We start from the raw sequence: 22,972 nt of genomic DNA, 5'->3' as shown, positions 1-22,972 counted from the left end.
GTAAGTATAATACATTAATTAAACAGCAACATAAGAGTGGCAACTAGTCTTGAAATACCGTGAAGCCACACGCTTGACTATCACATAATCACCTCAAGGTGACACATCAAAAGGACGCTTTTACCCGCAGGCCGGCAACATTCCATCCCAATCCCGTTAGTTGATAGTGATAATTTCCATTGAAAAGGGGACCTTATTTGCGAGAAGCATCAAATTAGGCAGATTAAAAGATTTCTGTTTCTTGTTTTACCCCCACGGCATAGCACAGCACAGCCCAGGACGAATCGTACACGCACCGCAAATGGCCCAACAAGACAAGTTCCCTGTTGTTCGTCGTCGTCAGTTGCGGTGCTGCAAATTTATTATTATCATTATCATGGATCGTATAAATAAGGAAAAGCTGTAATTCTATATAATATGGATTCAATTACGGTCGCGCTCGTTTGGGTAGGTCAATTGGTACCTACTGCTGGTACTGCGGCGGGGTAGCAGGAGACATTTGGCGCAGTAACGGGACAAGGGGCAAGGTGCAGAAACGAAGCAAAAACAACCGCGATCCTCGCTGTGTATTGCATTGCAGAGGGGCCAGCCAGGAATCGAACTGAGGAGGGGATGGAATTTTTTGCCCCTTCGCACGCTATCATCGCGGTGGTATTTATTGTGAAGCGTGAAATTCGCTGCAGCTTCCGGACTTGATTGTCCCCACTGCTGGTTGGTAGGTACGTGTGGGTAGTAATTTTCTTAGTTTTGTGAATACGCCACTTGATTTCGTGTGATTATTTTCGCTGGAGAAATGAAGCTGTGGGAAAGTTTGTTCCGTCGAAGATGCGCGCTGTGGAATGTAATCTCGCCGAAGTGCAAAACCGGTTGGTACAAGTATGTGTTTATGGGCATTTTTCTTTGTGATCGCAAGGCTACATAATTGATTGAGTCTTTCCTATTCGGTAGTCAGTCTATTATGAAATCAGAGAACGTAGACCCATCTTGTTTCTTATCAGAACCTTGTAGAGAAAAATGGGACGAAATACTTGTTTGTCTAGCTATACTGTTAAATACACAAGGTGGAAAAAATCGATCAGTTCATCAGTACATAGAACTATTGTAAAGCCCCTAAGTGCGCATTAGATTATGCTTAATCGTCCGTCAAGTTTGGGTTCTTAAATAACCATAGCGTATCGTGTAAAAAAGTTTCTCTGATCTCTTCAGTAGTCGGGATTCCTTTACCAAAGATCGTAGAGCTCGTTCTGGTTCAAGCGAGAGATTGCTAGTCGCATAGTATGTGCCTGTAACCAGCCTGATTTTCTGACAGATTGACCAACTCCTTGTCCCTTGAGTCGCTTCTAGACAGACACTTGCTGGCACAGGTCTCAACTGCATGTAACTACCCGCTTAAAGGACTGACGATTTTGAACCTAAAGCCTTGTAAAAATTATAGTAAGGACCACAGCGCTCACTGTCCCCACGCAACAGTGTCTTTCTGAGCCATCAGTATGACATTGTAGGGGGCCTTCGGGAACCAGTTGGTCCCCATTAATCCTTTCAACTCGTTCGGGTATTATAGCCTTGAATGGAACATCAAAGACTTATCCAATCGGTATGCTATCAGTGAACAGTTAAGGTGCCCCTTAAAATATCCCAATACATACTACGTGCTGCCTCGTTTTTTTTAATAAGGTTATGTAATGATGCCAGGATTATTATTGCATCCAAGTCAATCGGTGGGCCAATTTCATGGTCTCTGTGATTGCTAGACAAGCCACGACTTGTATCTTTGACAGTTTCAGATAAGCGTTTTTGCTTTTCACTCTAGACCACCACATCACTGAAGCTCTACCATTGGTTCACCCACACTTTGATAAGCCATCATGTGTTTTAAGGCTTTTCTGCAGTTCTTTTGAGATACTGATGCCACAGTACTTACTGTTTCTTATTACTCCAAACTGTTTTACTTCTAATTCCTAGCAAATTCGATAGGGATTCCATATGTGGTTCAATTTTGACTTCCCTTCGATTTTTTTGGGGATTTATTATACCATTGTCACGTATAGAGATAATCGATTCATCCTTGATGCACAATGACGACAGTATCGTCTGCGTAATCCGTCACTTCAAATCCCAGACTCTAGTTAATTTCGGAGTTGGTCTACTACCAGAAACCACAGAAGGGGTGACAGCGGTCCTCTTTGAGGTCAACCTCTAGTGGTTCTCACGGTTATAATCTCGTTCGCTTTCTCTGGGTCTGGGTGTCCAGCTGTTTATGGTCGCCGACGTTCCCGCATCTTTGTGTTGGGCCTTGAAAGAGGCTCGTGGACATTGTGAGGGATCCGATTCTTCTGTAACCATAGAGTCTTTCGCGGCAGGTCTGTTAGCCTGCGTTGCGTTCTTCTTTTTCTTGTTAATGGAATTCAGCTTAACCTTCTGGCCGTATTCAACGTCAATCTCAACATTCCCTTGCGTTAGTTCCTCCCAGCAGATGGTGTCCCTTTTTAAGGCGAGGAAATCTAGAGTTACAGCCTTCTTCCAATTCAGTTGTCTCCATCCAGTGGTCGATAGGCTGTTTTGGGCCCTTTATTATTCCTTAGCTTAGCTTAGTTGACCGCCCGTGAGTATCCCGTAGTATGCGAAATGTTAATGACAAGTTGGCATCTCCACTCTCCCTATCAGACACGTTCCCATACTTGGGTGAAATGCCAAGTTGCATACATGTTTCTTATGTGTAATAAATATAATAAGTACAACGACAATGGATTTTGATCCATCGGCGGCCCAGAAGAAGAATGGATGGGAGAAGAGCAATACTGGCAAAGACCGACTACCATATGAGAGGTTCAAACTCGAAAGAGTGATATAGAGTACCGCACGGGGTGATTTTGAATATAGGAGCTGGAGTGCGATTTTACGAAGTTTTAGCTTCCGATAGCCCTACATTTTCTGACATAGTCGAATTCTCGTGCGTTGAAATGTTTACCACTGTTTAGGAGAGCAAAAGTAGCACAAAGCTAGTGCCAGACCTTCATGAGACCTCAAGAAGTTACTTTTGGAGGTATTCGTCAATGTAGATGTGTCGGTAGGCGGTTTCCTGATTTAATTAAAAAAACTGGCTTATTTTGACACATGTACAGATCGCTTGCCATACAAAAAACTTTTTGTGCAATTGGATAGCTTCATCATAGGCCAATTCAAAAATTTTCCTGCTTGAAAGTTTGCTATTTTTAATTACGGTTTTTAAACCAAAGCCTTGAAGGTTTGTACAACCGCCAGAAGAAACCGAAACCGTTGGTACACAAACGGGAATAGCGAATCAGAAAAGGTGACTATATGTCAGTGATTCACTCAATATAGAATGGATGAAGGCTATGATGCAAAACCTTAAGCTCCGTCCAGGTTAAGTCTTCGGTACGGATCAATACCTTGACCTAGGAACTCCTAGCATGTTGTTAGTCGCCTCTTATGATATGAGAGCAGGTTCCCAGTGGTTGTATTCTTGGCTGAAAAAGCGCAAAAAAATTAGCCCGCCGGACACCACACGGCTTCTGTTGTGGACCTCTATTATTCCAAAGATAAAGTCAATCGCCAGAAATATCCCACAACAGCGAAAGACCGTCCTGAGCTGAGGGTAGCGTTCTGTGTGAGTAGAGGCTTGATATTGTTGGTAGCCCTTTGCCCCACAGGTTCATTTGATTTCTCCCATGCCTCCTTCAAAGATAATCTTAATCTGCTTCCGATGACACATGGAGCGCTTCCTCCATGCGGCACAAACCTTATGGCTTGCTTCTATGCTGAAGGTGTCAGTTAGACCTATTTGTCCAAGCTCTACTGATTCCTCTGTCATCTGAGTCTTCCTGTACAGTGTGAGTGTCATCCGCACCACCACTATTAGTAAAAAACTACAATTCCTTATTTACACTAGATAACAAGTTTCAGGGCGTCTAGGGGCTCCAGTTAGAACAGAGACCTCACTTTCTCAGAACTATATTATATAAACGAAATCAACCTCGCGGAGTTATTCACACGTTAGCATCCGAAGCATCATAACATCCACGTGAACAGACACGTACACCTAAAATCGCTTGTGCCCTTCGCGATAATAGAAATCTGGTCCCGCATGCGAACATGCAATCGCGATCATCCGCACACACCTACGCCCGGGATCTCGCATACATCCGCCCAGATGATCAAGTCAATATGTTAGCACTTACGAATTCATCAATGCGGTCTCAATATGCGATTACATAAACAAGCTGATATACGCTATAATTCTCAGGGCACCATGACCGAATATTCTAGTGATATGGGGAAACTCACTTCCGGCTAGATCTGAACCATATACTCAAAATCATGGATCGCGCGAACATTCAAAAGCCCACGCGAATACGCGTTTATACAAATGAATTCATACACGCGAATTTACATACGCACTACACACACGCCCACTCGATCAATCTCATTCACATACAAACGCTCGAGCTCTACACGATAATACAACATTGGTAACAATCGCAAACATGTAAGTAGGACCATCCTAGGAAAGAAATCGCTCATGTACACTATGCTTCTAGTATCTGAACCGTACACTAAGAATAAGTATCAGATTCACGATCCGTGCGATCATTCAAAACACACGAATACGCGAATGGTCACAGGGTTATAAAATGTAATTCAGTACACGCAACATACACACGTCCACGCAATCGAATACGTAAATATACAAACGCTAGCGTCCTTCGCGATGATATACAAAGACGAACATGCAATCGCACGCCCAAGTTTTCGCAAACACAAAAACGCCCCGATAATTTAGTGCACACTATACCACTTATAATTTGATTAGGGCGGTCTCAAGCGCGAACACACGGGATCAAACCATGGGTGCTATATAACTACTAACCTAAATCACTTTGACTATATTGGCCACCTACGACGCTAACGGATCCCATATAAGTAGGAACTGAAAAAAGTTCAAAGGAGATGTAAAGGAAATTTTAGAAATTGAATTTGCATGTTTGACAATACAATAGCAGTAGAACAAACTATGCTATTTCTCTCAATTGAATGCCAACGACTGCTTAAAATTTCATACAGCAACAGCATTTAAGCCGCTCTATATAATTGCCCGTCTACCTTTTAATTGCCTTGTAAAAGTGTACATACGACGCAACAAAATAGCAGAGAAACATGAAAAAGTAATTCCGGAGAGAGACTAAAATGTTGCGACTGGTTGCTGGTTGCTTTGAGTTAGCAAGATGAGATTAACGTTTCGATCTGATCTCTTTAGTATGTGACAACCGACTTGTTAGTTTAAGTAACTCGTGAAATCGTCGCCGTCGAGAACAACGATATACGCGTCGTTGATTGGCCACGAAGCAAGACATCGTGTCTCATTCTTTTTTGGTGATTGTTATGGGATAATAAAAAGAGAGGGATGATGAACAAAAATCAGGAAGAAAATAGAGAAAAAAGAATCCGACAGTTGGACAGCTCTTTCATCTCTCCATAATCTTAATATGAGTGCATTCAGAACTGACATCTTCTTATTTCACTTTGAATAAAATGCTATTTTTGAATTAGCATATTACGTCTTCACTACGAATAATACTTTCATGTGTTAGGTTCAACGATTTTAGTTAAAACTATTTCCCAAAGGAGGAAAATGATTATCTTCCTGCAATCAAACGAACGTTACAGCTTCGTTCAAGAAGTGGAACATTTCATTCTAAATGGTGAGTGTGAAAAAAATCAAGATAACGGGTGTTCAAAAAAAATGAGAATGATTCCAATACCTTTCTGTAATTAAAATAAAGAGCTTAATTTTTTTTTTCTCCGAGAGAATTTTCGCTCGGATGCAGAGTCAGTTCGAATCGAAGATGGTATCGAAACAGCAAGCACTCCGCGAGCGTGTTGTACGGTTTTACGAAACGCATGGTCATCGCGGAAAAAAGTTTACGGTAGACCGTTCTCGAGACGAAAACGTGCCAATACATACAATTTGTATGTATCGAAACCAGATAACTACGTGCCATTATTATAAACATACCACTCCACGGAAAACCCTGTGCAGCTGCTTCTAATGTCCTTTTGTTTTAGAACCTCGAAACAAACCAAGACTAGTTGCTGCAAACAAACGTTTTATGATGGGACTGAGTTCGGTTTCAGGTTAAAACCCAACCCGATGTTCATTTCAGTGGAGCACAAACTGGCTTCAAACAAACAAAGTTTGACAGCAATTAGGACCGATACTAAATTATTTTCGGCTTTAACTAAAAACGACAAAAGTTTAGTTTATTATCGGCAAAACTTACACACAGCTTCTACAGTCTGTTAAACAACCAACGTACACCGAGGAAAACAACGAAAAAAAGGAACAAAAACCAATAATTTTAATGCCCACTGATGAAATTGGCGAAAGTTTGAGGGCTTCAATGAGATGAGAAATCGATTTTATATTTTTAATGCTAGTTGGGGTTTTGGAAAACGGTAGAAAGAAACATTTAATTCATGCTAAAAAAATATCTAGAGAATTCAATAAAAATTGTTGTCCTTTAGCTGCCCTTTCTATATTTTTCAATTTTCGGCTTTGTAGAAAGTTTGTGTTCTTTTTTTTTTTTGAAGCCGTTAATATTAGAATGTTTCAAATAATTTCTGAATTCAAAGCCGAGGAGTTGGAAAATATAAAAAGGGCAATCAGTGGGGAACAAGCAAAGAGCAAGTTATTTTTATTTAATTCAAAGGTTATTTCTACTTTAAAACTAAATCACATCAGCACCCCTAACTTATATTCTCTCTAGATTGCGCTTAGTGTCTCCAAACCAACAGCCAGTACCACCGGAAGAAAAGCATACTAATATAACGAATATATGTTAATAGTCCGCAGCACTAGAAGCAAACAAGAACATTCGGCTGAGCTACACAGATGATGACATGGAGGTATATGATAAAGAAGGAAATGATGACCACCCAAGTGTGGTGGTGGAGTTCTAATCGCCGGTCGCTCCTAAATCAAATCCAGTTTGGTACCCATCTCGAATTGCACCAGTGTCTAGCGAGTTCGGATTACTTTAACGCTCAGAAAATTATACACTATCCATTTGTGTGCTCTACTTCCCGCCCGATCCCATGTTGCTGATTGTATTGTCATTGAACTGGGCGACTTAAAACTTTCTGGCATTGAATGAAACCGATGCTCATCTAATTACCTATAGCTAGATGCGTTCTTCTAAAGCTCGAATTACTTTGAAACTTTTGCTCGATTATAACACCGTCGGTTTAGATCAGTTGAATGAGAATTGTAACAGCGAAGAATTTCCCAGAATGCTTAGAATAGCTGTTGTCCCAGCTCCACACGTTAAGACCTGTAGCCGCCATCCTCCGCTTCATATCACCATTCAAAATTCTTGAAAATATCACTGAAACAACGTGCTACGACTTTAAGAAGGGAGATTTCGAAGCAGTGGACAAATTCTTCAACTTTGAACTGGATCGCTCTGTTACCGAAAAATGAATGCAATTCTGCTGTTGCGACATATTGTATCCTATTCCATCATGTCACTCGATGGGGTAAAAATATCAATTTCTTTCCAAATATGTAAGTTATTTCACTACCATTTTAGCAGCACATTTTGTGGTACAATATTAATAGATCGAAAACCATCTGATGTTGCCAGCAACGTATCTCTTTCGCTAGGTTCCACTCGTACCTGATTGCACGAGAAATGACAGATTGAAGCTCTGAAGTTGCTCGGGGTACTCATCTAGGATCGTATACATTTCTACTGTACCTAAACTACTGAAACCTTTTGCTGAAATGTATGAAACTTTCATTTGCAGTTGACTTTAAACTTTTCCATCTCATGAAACAAATCAAAGATTCTGCATTCTTACCGTTTCAGTTGGGTGGCTTTGCAAATAGCTACAAAGTTAAAAATGGGTGCAAAATTTACTTGGATTTGCGGTTCTAGATCAATAATAGCAAACCAAAGTTCTTCTACCTCATTGTTCACTTCAACGGCTACGGGTCTCATAAAAGCAGGAACTGAAGACAGAAATTTCAGAAATCGAATTTATATTTTTAATGCTAAATGGACGTCAAGATGTGTTGTTTCCTCAAAAAAAATTTTTTTGGTCGTTGTCGACTTTCTGGACACCTTGTAGACATTCCCAAATATAAAGATTATGAAATCACTCAGAAAATCGACAACCAAATTTTTGGACTAAGGTAGGATTTCTGTACTTTTAACAGAGGTGTAGCTAGAGGATACTGTAAATGACAAATGTTTAAATTGTACACAATTCCAATTCCTACTCTGGAGTCTAGATAAAGACACCGAGCACACACCCAAGCAGCAGCACCTTTACTAAAATGAAGTATCATATACAATAACAGTAAAACATACTGTTATGACTATTTCGTTTCTTTCAATCGAATGCTAAATCGTAAATTAAACAACACATTAGTATGTATCAATTTTTGCTCTCGAATTTTGCTGACAGTCTATGTTCACACGGAGCACTTTAAGTTTCATCCAGCAACAGAATTTTAACCGCTCTATAATTACCAATCTATGTCCATGTAAAAGTGTACATATGATGCAAAACAAAATAGTAGAGAAACATAAAAGAAGTAATTCCGGAGAGCGACTAAAATGGTGCGACTGGTTGCATCTTTAAGTTACTAAGTGAAGATTAACGTTTCGATCTCTTCTCTTTGGTATGTGATAGTCAATCCAGTCAATCCGGTGTTTTTCAATGAAAAGCGACATCAAAAAGCACCACTTTACTGCGGAAACAATAGCTGGCCATCGTTAATATAATTTCCAGTAATAACTGATAATGTGACGAATTTAAAAAAAAAATCCTGAACTGACAAATTAAGTATTCTCATTTTTTCGTTGGAAACTGAAACATCTCGAAGGTTACCAAGGAAGCCAATGGCCGGCATACTCTATACCCCCTACAAGTTCGGTTAACAGCGCACTCCAACACAACGCCAACAATTAATGCCACCGTTTCCCGACTGGGGCTACCGTATTTGGTGCGTACATCAAAACCGCACAAATCACTAGGCGCTCACCCCGCGTCTCATCATGCAGTGGTGCTGTGGTTTGCGCGAAAGATCATGATCATCACGTTTCCAGCGAGAGCTTCTGCCACTGCTCCCGCCGAGGTGTATACTTTAAAGGTAGCCCACTCAGCCTCGGTACGCCCTGCAATTGTTGTGCGCACTTGATGCGCCGGTGCACTTTCTTCACCGCCCAGATCTTGGGCTTGGGCTTGGACTAGGGACTTGGATCGATGATGATGACGATAATGATCGTCATTCGGCAGGATCACGCAGAATGTATTAAAACAACGCTAAGCGAACGGACACAAGGAGTTGAAGAGCAGAAATCCCGGCTCCCTGCAATGCAGACTATCATTATCATTATTGGGAATTATGACGATAATCAAAGTTATTAAGTATTTAAATTCGCCCGTCAATAGCTGGTCTATAAACAGCGAGCCAGGACCGATTTGCGGATTCTTCCGTGGAGTTTCTTACTCCTTAACGAGTGGTTTGTTTTTAAAGCTTCACCAACTTTTTTTTCGGTTCAATTCCCTGCCAAGGAAGTTGAGACGAGGACGGTGAAATCGTTTACTTAGGAAGAGGAGAAAAAAATTCGCCATCGCTTGCGGTTTTTTTTCCCTGCTTGTCGTCCTTCTGTGGGATGCAGTTATATGTAAATTCACATTCGCTTCTGCTGCAGGATCGAGAGACCGGCAACAACTTTTTGCGAAATAATGGCCCTCTTATTACGGAGCGAATTGGTTGGCACAGGGTGGGTTCGGTGAGCGGTGGTACTGGGAACGGTTAAGTCGGTATACCTACCACATTCTATATTTCACGTTCTATCACACTGTGATACACCGTACTGGGTAAATCATTCTGGAATGGTAATAAAAATCATTTATATCATGCAATTCTAAAAAAATCTGAATAACACTTTTCGAAATGTGCAAGACTTCTTTTAGAAATAGATTCTAGAGATCATACTATGTTCACATTAGCAATATCAACTGATATACGGATTACCTTGCTTATCGCTTACATATCACTTGATATCCCACACGTTTCATCTCATTGAGCAGGGTTGTTCAAGTGGATCCAACTAACCATAAACAAAAATAGAAGTCAATCCGATGCATAATTAGGCAAAACCCACCGTTGAATTGTAAAAACAAACGTCTCATGGATTGCCTAATTCATTTCAAATGCACACATTCCCAATTCAGCACTTATCCTAACTGTGAGGATAAAAACTATACATTTTGTTCCACTTAACTATAAATACACAAATATGCACTAGCTAATACCCGTCGCGCGCTGCTGCGACTTTCAACGAAATAGGAGTAAAACACAATTTGTTCAGAAGCTGGCGAGCAGATGATCCCTAACCACTAACACACCAACACGCTCCATAACGTCATTCGCGGAAACAAATTTTATATTACATCCTGCTTTGAAAAGCAAATATTTGTAGTCCCGTAAAAATTTGCAAAATGTTGCACTGTGAGAAAACTATAACTGATTAATGTTCAGACCCTGCTTTCACCTGAAGATGAAGGAATATCCCTTCGAAACGTTGCACTATGGGAAAGCAAGTGACCAAAAAATCTAAAGCTACATCAAATCCAATTTAATATAATTCTATGCTGAAATGTTATATATCGTTGCTGTTGTGCTATCTTATGACAAACGCCATTTTGGGGTAAACAGAGTTAGATATGCCACATTACTGGTTTGAAAAATCTCTACAAAGTGGCGTTTTCAGAATTTTGAAATTCTACTTGGTTACTTAGACTTAGCGAGAAATATGATAAGAAATTTTGAGTTTTTTGCTTCAAATCACTGTTTCTAAGGATTTGCTCAATTTATATTGAAGTTTTAGATGTTTTTGTATGTGAAAATGTCTGAGGAACACAATGGCATAAATATTTTCAAAAGAAAATTACACGAGTTGTGAGAAAAACACAGTTTTAGTTTTAAACTGAAAATAAAGGATATTTGGCAACACTGTAACCAAAAATAACAATTTTTTCTAGATTCCCTGACTCATTTCCTTCAAAATGGATTTCATCGATTGTTTCTAGATCATATGAACGCAAAGATATGAATAAAAGTTAAAAATTTATGATTTTTTTCTATGGAAAATTTTCCATGCACGATTATGACACGCCATACAAATTTTGTCATCAATACACGCCTATGACACGTGTGAGTGCGACTTTTGTTTGCATTCATAGTAAAAACTCGCAACATAGTCAACCGATCTTCGTAATATTTGAGAAATTAATGCAGAATAGATAGAAGCATCAATTGTCTTCTTTGGATTGTTTATACCATTTATAAGTTTCAAGATATTCAATCTCAAACTTTAAACATCGTTTTTCTCGAAATGTGCTAAATGGCGCTTGTCATAAGATAGCACAACAGCGACGATATACTATAAAAAGGGAAATCCTTGGGTAGCTCAGAAAAATATTCGACCTTATGGGGTAATTTGGATGTTTTAAGGTAAAAAATTTGAAAACATGCATTCCACGTGCGTTTTTTGCTTCGTATTTCTATTGAATTTTTAATTGAAGTATACGTTCCAATATGTCATCTGAAAACTAAGATTACCTGTTTTGTGATAATATTATTGAAAATGCATATTTATTACATTGGCATAAATTTTTCATGAATGAAAAATAATGGATACAAGTCCTAAAATATCCACAAATTAGATGCGGGGAAAAAGTTTCCCAAAGACGAATAACGAAGGTTTCAGTTGTCCCTATTGGCTCTAGCAGAGAACGCTTCAATCGAAGTTTCAATGGCAGTCACAACTAGTAGTCTTTTTCGTAATATTCGTTTGTATGGGACTCATTAATCCATACCTCCGGAACGAGAATTCCGAACGAAACAATTCCCAAGCTATAAGAATGACTGGAATGAGACTGCATTGATATCGACTGAATGCACGGTTTTTGTGCTATCGACAATAATGTAATCGTCAACATAGCCTAGACACTGCAAACTCCCTTCTATTTACTTCAATGCAAATGAATACTTGGAAGTATGTACCTGTCTCATTCATCGACCTTCTCTCTCTTTTTAAGGGGCTTGAAGGATTTTATCTCAGTTTACTATGTCCAATTACGCGTTGAAATACTGGACCTGAAAATTTTATTCTGCATACAATTCTTCTTTTGAGAAATCTGTGATAGAAAAGACATCTTTGAATCCCAAAACAAATTGAACCCTCCAATTTTCTGATAACTAGTTAAGGTCTTTAAATAATGGGATTTTACCAAACATTTCAGAACTTTTTGAAACAATGGTTCTCAAATTCGTACAATTCGTATAGGTCATTTACTTTTTTCAAATCATTTTTTTATAATTTCATTCTATGTCCACCTTTTTCAGTTTATTCATTTGATGGGTTTTACTCGTTTTGTTTATTTTATCCATTTGAATATATGACTAATTTGAAACATGTGATTGTTTGATTTTAAACCATTATTTCATTTAGAGATCTTTTTATACATTTTGTTCATTTGAGTTCATTTTATCCTTCTTATTCGTTTCACCTTCGGATTCATTCTAATCAATTTATTCAATTTCAAGCATTTTTTATACAATTTACCAGTTTTATTTATTTATTTAAAAATTAATATATTCTATTATTTTAGTTACTCATTTTAATCATTGAATTCAATTTATTCTTTTTTTCCTTCCTTTTTCATTTTACCGATTTGATTAATTTTGGTTATTTCATTCATTTTATTAATTTCATCCAAAGTTGTTTTAGATGTTTTATATATTTTATTGATTCTATTTATTTTATTACTTTTAATAAATCCGTTCATGTAATTCATTTCATACATTTTTTCAGTTCATATATTTTATTCATCTTATTTGTTTTTAATTTTATTATTTTTTCATCTTCTTCATTTTATTCATCATATTCGTTTTGTTTAATTAACTCGTGTCATTCTTATTTATTCTTTTTTTTCATTTTATGCGTTTTGTTCATTTTTTTGCATTTTATTACTTTTTTCCAGTTATTCAGTTTCTTCGTTTTTATGATTTTATTGATTCTGTTCAGTCATTCTTCTATTCATTTCATCCATTTTGGTAATTTGAATCAATTTAATTTATTATTTTTAACTTTTTCATACTATTTAATTTTTCACTAAATGAGTTGAACTAATTTGATTTATTCATTCGATTCATTTGATTTATGTGTATTAATCACTTAATCGGCTAAACGCGAAGTTGATTGGTCGAATGGTTCAAAAACAAGAATGCCCTCAGATTCGAAAAATCTTGTTTCATTTTGGACGCCATTTTTGACACCTTAAGCTCGAAAATTTTGATTTTACAGATAAAACGTTAATAAACATTTTGCAGAATAGTGCACATGTCTAAGCCATTTTACTTCTTCTACAAAAACTTGTCAAGCATTAGGTACTTTTTGCACCATTATTTAAGAGGACCTCCGTAAAACGTAGCAAAATCAACATTGATGTTCTTTTGAGTGGCGTAGACATTTTTCATTCTGGAGCGTAATTTAATTCAATTTAGATTTTCTTAAGCAATGCGTGTCTCTGGTCTTGCGATGAGAATGCGATCAACCCGACCAATCCTTTCCAACCTGACTTATAGCACTTGAATACAAGCTACTGGTGCTGCTCAGACCACGCTGTGTATGTATATAAGCCAGATCACTACGTGCCAGTACTATAAACATACCGCACTGCACAGAAAGCTCTGCTTTCTAAGAATAGTTCACCAACAGCTTACTGAAGAAATTGAAACAAATAAATTCATTCTTATTTGCCAAAAGTCTAAGGAATTCAATGGAATCTGGATCATTTTGTTTAAAATACTGGTAGTTGTGGTTACTTTCTTTTAGCACAGGCTTGTGCTCATTGACAGCATGTAGATGCTTTTTTGAAAGAGCTCCATCTCTTTCCAAATGACGAAGCGTGATTGTCCTCGTTCGATTATAACGTTCCTATATTTATTTTGTCCTATGTTAATTTGTTCGCAAAGTTTATAATTCATGCAAGCGTCCATTCAGCGGCATGAACAAGAATTAAAATATCAACCAATTCACTTGCCACACTTAATTGTACTTCCTCAGTGTCAACCTTAAATTGTGCAGTGGTTTACGAATTAAATCTCCTACCAGCTGGATTTACGTTAATCTGTTTGAATGACTTAGTGCAAAAGAAATTCTTCAAAGCCAATATTACGTGCAACTATTTTCAATATTTTGAAGTAAAGCAAAGCAAACCGCTGAAAAGTAAATAGAAATGCGGTCGCCCACCAAAATTTAGTGCCGTAACAAAGCAAAATGCACTGTAAAGTGTCAAAAACAAACCGTCCACTGTATTTTGAAGTAAAACAACGTAATTTTTCATAAACGTTAGCGATCATAAAATATACAGTGAAATAATTCGAAATAATACCGATTTGCTGCCGCGTACATTTCACCGTAAACACCTTGCGAATGGATTTTTTTTTTTTCATTTTGGAAAATGAATCGTACTTTAGATTTTCGCACCAAAAATTAAGGTGGGTAATGTAATGTAAATTAGGTGTTGATGTGGAGAACCATTTCTGAGAAGAATGTTTTAGTGAATCTGATTCGTCCAAATAAAGCTAGATTGGTCGATGCAGATGTTTATATCAGTACATGCTTGACGAAATTTAAATTCTGCAGATACTGAGATCGATAGATTTTTCGCATTTGTAGTCCCGGTAGTGTAAAATGGTAGATTTCGAACCGCAGGCCCATATTTCTTGCCATATCTGCATTTTTTTTGCTTACGACGGCAGTGTTCCATTATGGACCTGGAAGAGCTTTTGAGTCCTCTTTCACACAGGTCTCGTCATCCCTGAAAATGCATGCATCCGATTGCTGCAAAACTCGTCAATACAATTTCCGAACCGTTTTACAGGCATGTTGCTTTTGTTCTGCACTTTGCCTGTCGACTCACTGCTTTTTGTAGGTCTTCAGGTTGTCACGTTTCTTGATACGGTCGATCATTCCGACGCTCGTTGCTGGTCAAATCACGTATTGAGATCGATTTATTCTTTCTAATTAGTGATGCCGCCTTTTAGTTTAGTTTTGGGTTGGATAATCCAGGTATTATCAGGTCAGGTCACAACCAATCTTTCATATTTTTTCATTGCGTTAACAGAGATCAGTTGTTTAACTAGTGCCAAGTGGGTGCCAACTAGATAAGAATTCCAAGCCAGCACAAAAATTGGCACTAGATTGCACAATAAATCCCATAAAGACGTTAAATGTTGCATAGTGCCAGGCGTTTGGTCACCAATACAAGAGTTCGTTGTCGTTTTCTCATCAGCACATCAGCGCCTTCCGAGACATCAGTCGGGACATGCCACAGCAATGGTTCACTCAGTTGTGTGGCTGTTTCAGATTCAGTGTCGAGCAGGTGCCACTTTTGGTGCTAGCTTGGAATTCTTGCCCCAAGTTGGCGTTAGTTACTGATGAGATGAATTCTAAACACAAGTCGGGCTTTTTTTGACACATGCGTTATTTTTCCCAGGACATGGTGTTTTTTTGTAAACTTCGGACTGTCCAATTTACAGGGTATGTTGAAGATGTGAAGTTCATTTGATTTCGATTTTACATTAACGTATTTTTAGTAATATTAAGCGGAGCTCGACTGGCGGAGAAAGAACAACGTAGCTTAACATTATTTAAGAAAGATGATGCAATCGTAATGAAAATCGGATGATCTAAGCAGGATGAAATTAAAAAAAAATTCTTTCATAATTTACTAAACAACTATGCTATAGGACCAAACCATGCTGGAAAAACACGATCTCCATGTTTTTATGGGATTTACCCGATCATTTTGAAAATGTGCTGTGCTAATTCTTTTTCAAACCAAGATTTTGGACTATAATCATGCGTGTTTTACGGTCCAATCGTTTGCTCGCGATTACAGTGCAATGTTCGTTGCACGGAGAATTTTGCATATCAAAACATCATCGCTAATTATGCAAAATTATGATTCTCAATCAAAAGCCTACGAAAAGTTTTTCACTCGAACCGTTCGAGACGCAGTTTTTCACCGGTATCCTACTTTAATTCGTTGGTTCAGATCGTGGCGCAGCCCGATGGGAAAGATCTCGCATATCACGTATCAGGTCTTTTTCACCAACCAATCGACCCTGACTGCTTGCTGGTTATTGTCCTTTTTTTTCCTCACCACGAGGTGGCGACGCTGTTACCGCCACCGCCGTTGTCGTCGTCGTCGTGGTTGCTGTTGAAGTCTTTTTCAACGAAAAAAAAATATTTGAAGCAATTTGACGTAATTTTGACCAATTTTCTATAATTATGCTCCACCCCTCCCCCTCTATTTCTCAGCGCGCACTTCACCCCCAGCGGGGGTCGCTGCTGCCGCATATCACGTACCTACTACACCGCGTGGGGAAGGCGTTCACGTTTCCACTTGCCGATGTCGGCGTATGGGGATGGGGGGGGGGGGGTGGCTGTAAGGACAAGGGCAGTTGATTTCGCTGATTTCGACTTTCGACGCAGAACAACGGCAAAAAGCCATGCGCTCGCTAGCTAGCATGCTGATTGCAGGTTACAATCACCATCTTTTGGGTAAAATAAAAATTTTCAGCGTACGCAAACGGAGAGAAGAAAAAAAAACCGGCACGAAAAACTCGACGTTCGCTGGGCGAAGGGAAAAAGGATAACAATCGGGGCAGCAATTTTCTTAGAATTTTTGTGCGATTTGAATAAAAATACCATCGAGACAGCCGCGAGCTGTGTGTCAGGAATACAAAGCAGCATTGCCTACTTAGATGTGTGCGGTGTGGGGTGAAGTTTTTTATTCGATGCATAGTGTTTGATGTGGAGTTGCCCAGTGCAGTGAATTACTGCATAGTGAAACTGATATTTGCATATCAAATGTAGTACGAACTCTGTCAATCGTGAAGGTTTCGAATTTATTTAATGCAGAGTTCATGGTAGAGCTTGTGGATTTTTTTTGGGAGAATTGCTCATAGCTTTTCTGATCAACCCTCATGTCGAATCTAGTCCATGTGCAATTGTTCGACTGCTAATTTCAAATTTAACCATACCTTTTTCTCCTTGAGTTTAATTTTCAAGATATTGCCAGAATACATATTGTAAAATTTGTGGGAACATAACTTTGCTTATCTGTAAGTGTCGGACTAACATTTCTTCCCCAGTAGTATAGTTTTGTTCGTAGTCGCTATCGTTATTGATCACTGTAAAGCTGGAAACATTGAAACAGGAAAAATGTAGGAACTAGAGAATGGCACGATTAAACAGATTATCGTGTTTAATCGAGATGCCGATAATTATTCAACAACGTTCTTTTGTACTTTGCTTAACAAGTTTCACTTCCTTGGATTCATTTGTTATGCTGATTGCGATTACTACACGAGATACAATTAAAGAAACTATCCTATCTTCCCTACAGTCTGTTCGGCACCATTCTTCGCCATGCGTGGTCATTCGCCATCTTTTTCGCATGTCCGAAAAGTAGCCTGCACCTTTTTTTTTGTTCCAGAGAACACATTTAGCCAGCAGCAGCAGCAATTTGGTGCAGCAAACTCGCGAAGGTGCGGTTGGAAATAAAATAAAGTAGCGAACAGCAGCAAAAAAAAAATGGAAACTACCATAAGAAGCATAAACAACCCGCCGCGACCGACCAACCGGTCAAGCAAGCGGGCAAGCGGGTTGGAAGTTCGCGAAGAGCGCCACATTAATTTATGTATAAACGCGCGAATAAAACAAGCAAAGTCGAAGGAAACACATACGGACCAGCGGACTCCACATGCATCGAGAAGAACTGCTGCTGCTGTCGGGCTACCACCATTCATTATCGGCCCTTATTAGTCCGTGTTTTGTCCGGTTTTGCAGCGGCTACTGCGCGACTACCAAATATAAATGCAACGCAAAGATGGACGGTAGGCGAAACAGAAAAAAAAGATGGCGTCCGTCCAGGCAGCGATAATTCACGTGTGGTATAGCACTTATTGGTTGATGTTTTTCGGGTTTTCTATTGCATCGTTGGGGTTTTGGTTTGGCGACAGTCGACCGCCGTAACGGGATATTGCTGGACAAAACATGTCCAACTGTCCTAACTGGTCGTAACTACAAATGAGAGCCTCTCTTTGTTTACTGTTTGTTTCGATTACTACGGTGTCATCATAACATCTTTCAATATTTTTTAGTACGCATCGAAGGATGCTTATTTCGAGCTATCGTAAAAGTGGTCGAGTTATTAGTGGAAGAAAATGTAAGCAAAGAGAGACTCTCATTAGCACCTAGGACCTATTCACATGTTAGCCTAGGATTACATTCGCAGTTCACCCGGTCAAAAAAATGCGGGCGAACATGGTCAGGCGATTTAAACAGTTTGACTCAACTCGCCTGTGCTAATTGCCCCTAGGATCAAATGCAATTTGCGAATGCGATTTAAAGGCAATTTCAACACTTAGACAAATTTTCTGGCGGCTGAAATGGACTTGGTTGTTTTTTGTGTTTTTCAAACATGGCGGTTCATGGTTGGCTTAAGCTTAAAATTGTTTTTTTAAATAACTGGCGTGTTTTCGCTTGTATTTTGTTTGTCTAGTGCACTTCATTTAGCCAACGAATGTGGGAAATTGTGGAATCGTGTGTAAGTATAGTGGAACAAGATCTCTGACCTAAAGTCTTAATGAAAGTCAGATTGTGGTAAGTTTTGATGTGCAATATCAACTTTACCATTGATTCTTCCTATAGTTTGGTGGTGATTACCTAGTGTACTGATAAGTTTATGTGAGTAGATAACGAATCCGAAAATAAGTATTATTTGTGATTTTCATAATAGGCAATTAAAGACAAATGACGGCGGCAAATCGTCCAAATGCTGCATTTGAAATAGCTCCCTAATTGCCAGCAATTTGCCTGAGCTGTGAAATTTTGGCACAGCGTCACATGCTAACATAAGCTAGTTTTTAAGTGAATTCCGAAGCGAAACCATTATCGGACGACGATGAATGCAAAATTATATAAAGTACGTGTTTAAGGTCTATTTTATCGCACAAAAACAAATTCTTATGAAAATATTGAGCGGATGAAAAATGTGATGTTAATGGTAAAGTGTCATAATTTTCAGTTGTGGGTCACTTTTTGTACCCGGTTGTAGGCCACCTTGAAAAATCATTACACATGACATTTGTATCGCCGAATGTGGTCACATTTGAAGGAATCACGAGTATTTAAAATTGCTTAAAAACAATTAAATTGTTTGTAACACATGTCAGCGACCAGTGTATTGGAAATATGCCAATGCAGATATTTCATATGTATAATACTGGCTTGGATGTCTCGGATCATTGAAATATTTGACGAATCATCCAATATCATTTCAGTTTGTTGAAGGCTCAGAAATTTATTAAAAGTTCTTAAACTGATAAATTTGCTTGGGCTTACTTTTGTATTTAGTGTGATTTTTGCTAGGTGACCCACAACCGGGGACAAATATTTGTATGGTTAAAAACAGACTTCCCATGAACATCGACAAGTTTGTACCTGTGTACAAAATTTCGTGCACGCGTTCAACCTCAAACATGCTTCGTCTCGATGTACAGGTTCGCCTCGAACATTGAACTCAAGTGAACGATGTATAAACTGTAGCTCAAAAAACCGTGTACGTACACCGGGTGTGTACATGAGAACGATTCGCACAAGGCGAAAAGAGTCAACGCTAGTGATGACGAGAGTGAGAAAGAGAAAACTGGTGCCACGAATCTATGTGTACGCACACCGTGTACGTACATGGAGTTCGGTTGTGCAGGCGAACATGTGCACGTGTTTTGGTACGAAATACCACGTGTTTGAGTTCGTACACTAAGTGTGGGTTTAATATGAGCACAGAACCGAAGCGAACATTATGTACGATGTTCATTTGGGAAGTCTGGTTAGAAATCATCACCCCACAAATTTGTTGATAACTTTTTTGCTTCAAACTGCATCAATATACGTTCTTCGGCGGGAAGTTGGGTATTTGTTACTTCTTTCGAACGGATTATGAAACTTCGTATACAAATTATCGGAAAGGCAAAATCTGACCCATAACTGGAACCCCTCTGATACATGAAAATATTCACATAGAAACGAATCGTTTGAAATTTCAATTTGTTTTTAGCTCACTTTTGAAACGATTGGGGACAATTTTTCGAATAAGAAGCAAAGTTTGGAGCAAAAGAAGTGCTGTTGAGGGAAAGTCAATTTAAAGAAATAATAAGAATAGCACCTTCTAAAATTATTCATCATTTGTTTCATTTGGTTGAACGATCGAAACGGTCGCGTCATGGCTGTCGAAATCGGTAACAAATTTGTTTTTTTTGGTCTTGTTTCCGCTTCTGCCCGAAAACCCTCTCGCTGGTTGATGGAATTGACGGTATTCTAAACATTCTAAACATCATCGAGCCACAATAGATTCAATAGTCATCTAAATATAACCTTCTCTTTTTTTTAGTTTCTATTTGCACCAAGTTCTACTACTAGAGATTAATTTGTTCTGATATTAATAATCCACCAATCATTATGACTACTCAGGATTTGATTTATATAAGAAGCCCGCTTTAAGATATTGATTACAATACGTATCAGATTCACGGCTCGCGCGTTCAGGACCGCACTCAAATATGTGAACGGTGCCGCGGCCACAGAATCGAGTGTATACACGCGAAGTCACATACACGCTAGCACACGCGAAAAACACGTTAACATACAAACGCTTGAGCTCTTCGCGATCACCCACGCCCGCGATCTCGTAAACATGATTACACCTCGGTGATAGTGAACGTCTTAACACTCATAAATTCTCAGATGCGGTCTTCTACAAAAATGCCCGCGATCACGAATCGGTCTATCCTCGATCCTAGAAGCACAGGTCCATGCCTTCAGCTGGACAAATTAAGAAAACACGCAAATATGTTACAAAATCACGTCAGCATACAAACGTCTGAGCCCCTCGCGACTATCCAAGCAACCTACGACCACGATCTCGCAAACATGATAACACCCCGGTGATAAGGTGAACGTCTCAGCACTTATAAACTTACAGCGTTTGTAATATCAGGCGTCAACCTACAAACTCCCGCGCTAACGCGATCATGAATCGGGCACGTCCGGATGTCTCTATCCCCGGTACCAACAGTCTAGGTCCATGCCAATTAAGAAAAAAAGAAACAAAAAAATCAAATTCAAAATTAAGAAAAAAAAATAGCCCATATCCACTGTACAACCCGGATAGAATTTTACAATAGCATTTACCCTACAAACAATCATAAAACAATAAATATTATAGTTATTACTGTTTCAACATTGTTCGATGCCAAGTTCTCACAGTAGATTTACAATAAAATTTCATGTAACAATAAATTTCACTGTTCAGCAAAAAACTGATACAGTGCATTCACATTAAATTTTACTGTTTTCGAGAAAAAAATGTATGGAGAAAAATTGATTTTTTTAAAGTTAAGATACATAACCACCCCCCTTTTTCACTGGAAAAGTCTATTTTACATTGAAATGTACTGTAAAAACGTTAAAGTTTATTGTTTTTGTATTGTAGCATAACACTAAAACTTACTGTAAATTATTGTAAAATTACTGTACTGTCACAGTGAAAATCATGGTATTGTTACTGTACATTTCTATTCGGGTAGCTGTACAGTTACAATGATAGATCAGATCTCTTCTTCGTTCGATTTAATCAAACAATCAGCTGGATGATTATGCAGCACCATGACTGGTATTATATATAAAGACTTGCATTACTAAGATGAGTTGTTCCAGAACTACCTGTTGACGAGTAGATGACGGAAGTCGATGCCTGACGCCATTTCAAAATCCAAATGGATTTTTTAACAGCTGCTACTACCAATGGCCCTGATAGCGAAAGACGAAAATTGATAATATTGACACCGGAAAAATGGATTGATGTAATTAAAAATGCCAACGTTTCAAGAAACAAGAATAGAAAAAGAATACTTTTTTGCATCTAATGATTTGGAATACATAATTGTGAGTAAAAAAACTGATCTTTTGATACAAAAGATAAACTAGATGAAGACTAGACAAATTCGACACGTTAAAAAAAATTGTTTAATCTTTTTCTCAGTCAAGACAATGATCCAAAACTTCGTCGCGTGAACTTTGCACGAAAGAACAATACAGAGGTTTCCTTTTTGCACCCCACGCGAAATGGTATAACGCAACAGAATTATGGAGATTTGATTACTCTAATCACATTGATTGACTTCAAATATAGAGCTTTTTACCTGCAGCTGGTTACAACCACTGAAAATACAGATTACGATTTTGCAAGCGGTAACAGTGACGATGAATGAAGTACGAATCTGGATAAATATTTTTAATAATCTGTAATAAATTTAAAAAATTGTCTATATATGATCAAACAAAAATAAAGTCGCATTTCGCATTATTCGTATACTGTGAAAAAATCACGATAACTGTACACCAAGTGTATAGATGCAAAATCTCAGTGTGTAATGCAATATGCTTTATTACACAGAAAAGTGAAATTGTACTGTTTTAACCTCAATCTCCAATTTACGCCAATTACTGATCAGCCGCTTTCAAATGACACTCATTGATGATGGTTTTCACTGTTTTGTGACAACCAGAAACCCCCATCTCGGAAATCGGTTCAAGCATCGGTTTACGTCATCAACATACTGCTATGTACCTTACAAACAACTTTTAGATCTATTTGGGCTACTTATGTGTTATGGTAACTTAAAGTCGTAATCTTAGACTTCAAAATTGCTTCAAACATTGACTCACTTCGCCCACTTTATGATAGGTTTCTAGGGTTTTATAGTAACCACAAGTAATCTTTTTGGATTCAAGAATGG

General features: G+C 38.4%; 1 protein-coding gene across 1 annotated transcript in view; it reads left to right on the top strand.

Moving 5' to 3' along the window:
• The window catches only part of LOC131688482 (obg-like ATPase 1), a 54,389-nt gene that overhangs the window by 8,394 nt on the left and 23,023 nt on the right, over positions 1-22,972 (top strand). The window lies entirely within an intron of this gene.

Source organism: Topomyia yanbarensis, chromosome 1, assembly GCF_030247195.1.
Source record: "Topomyia yanbarensis strain Yona2022 chromosome 1, ASM3024719v1, whole genome shotgun sequence".
Classification (NCBI taxonomy): domain Eukaryota; kingdom Metazoa; phylum Arthropoda; class Insecta; order Diptera; family Culicidae; genus Topomyia; species Topomyia yanbarensis.
This window is presented reverse-complemented; position numbering and strand designations above follow the sequence as displayed.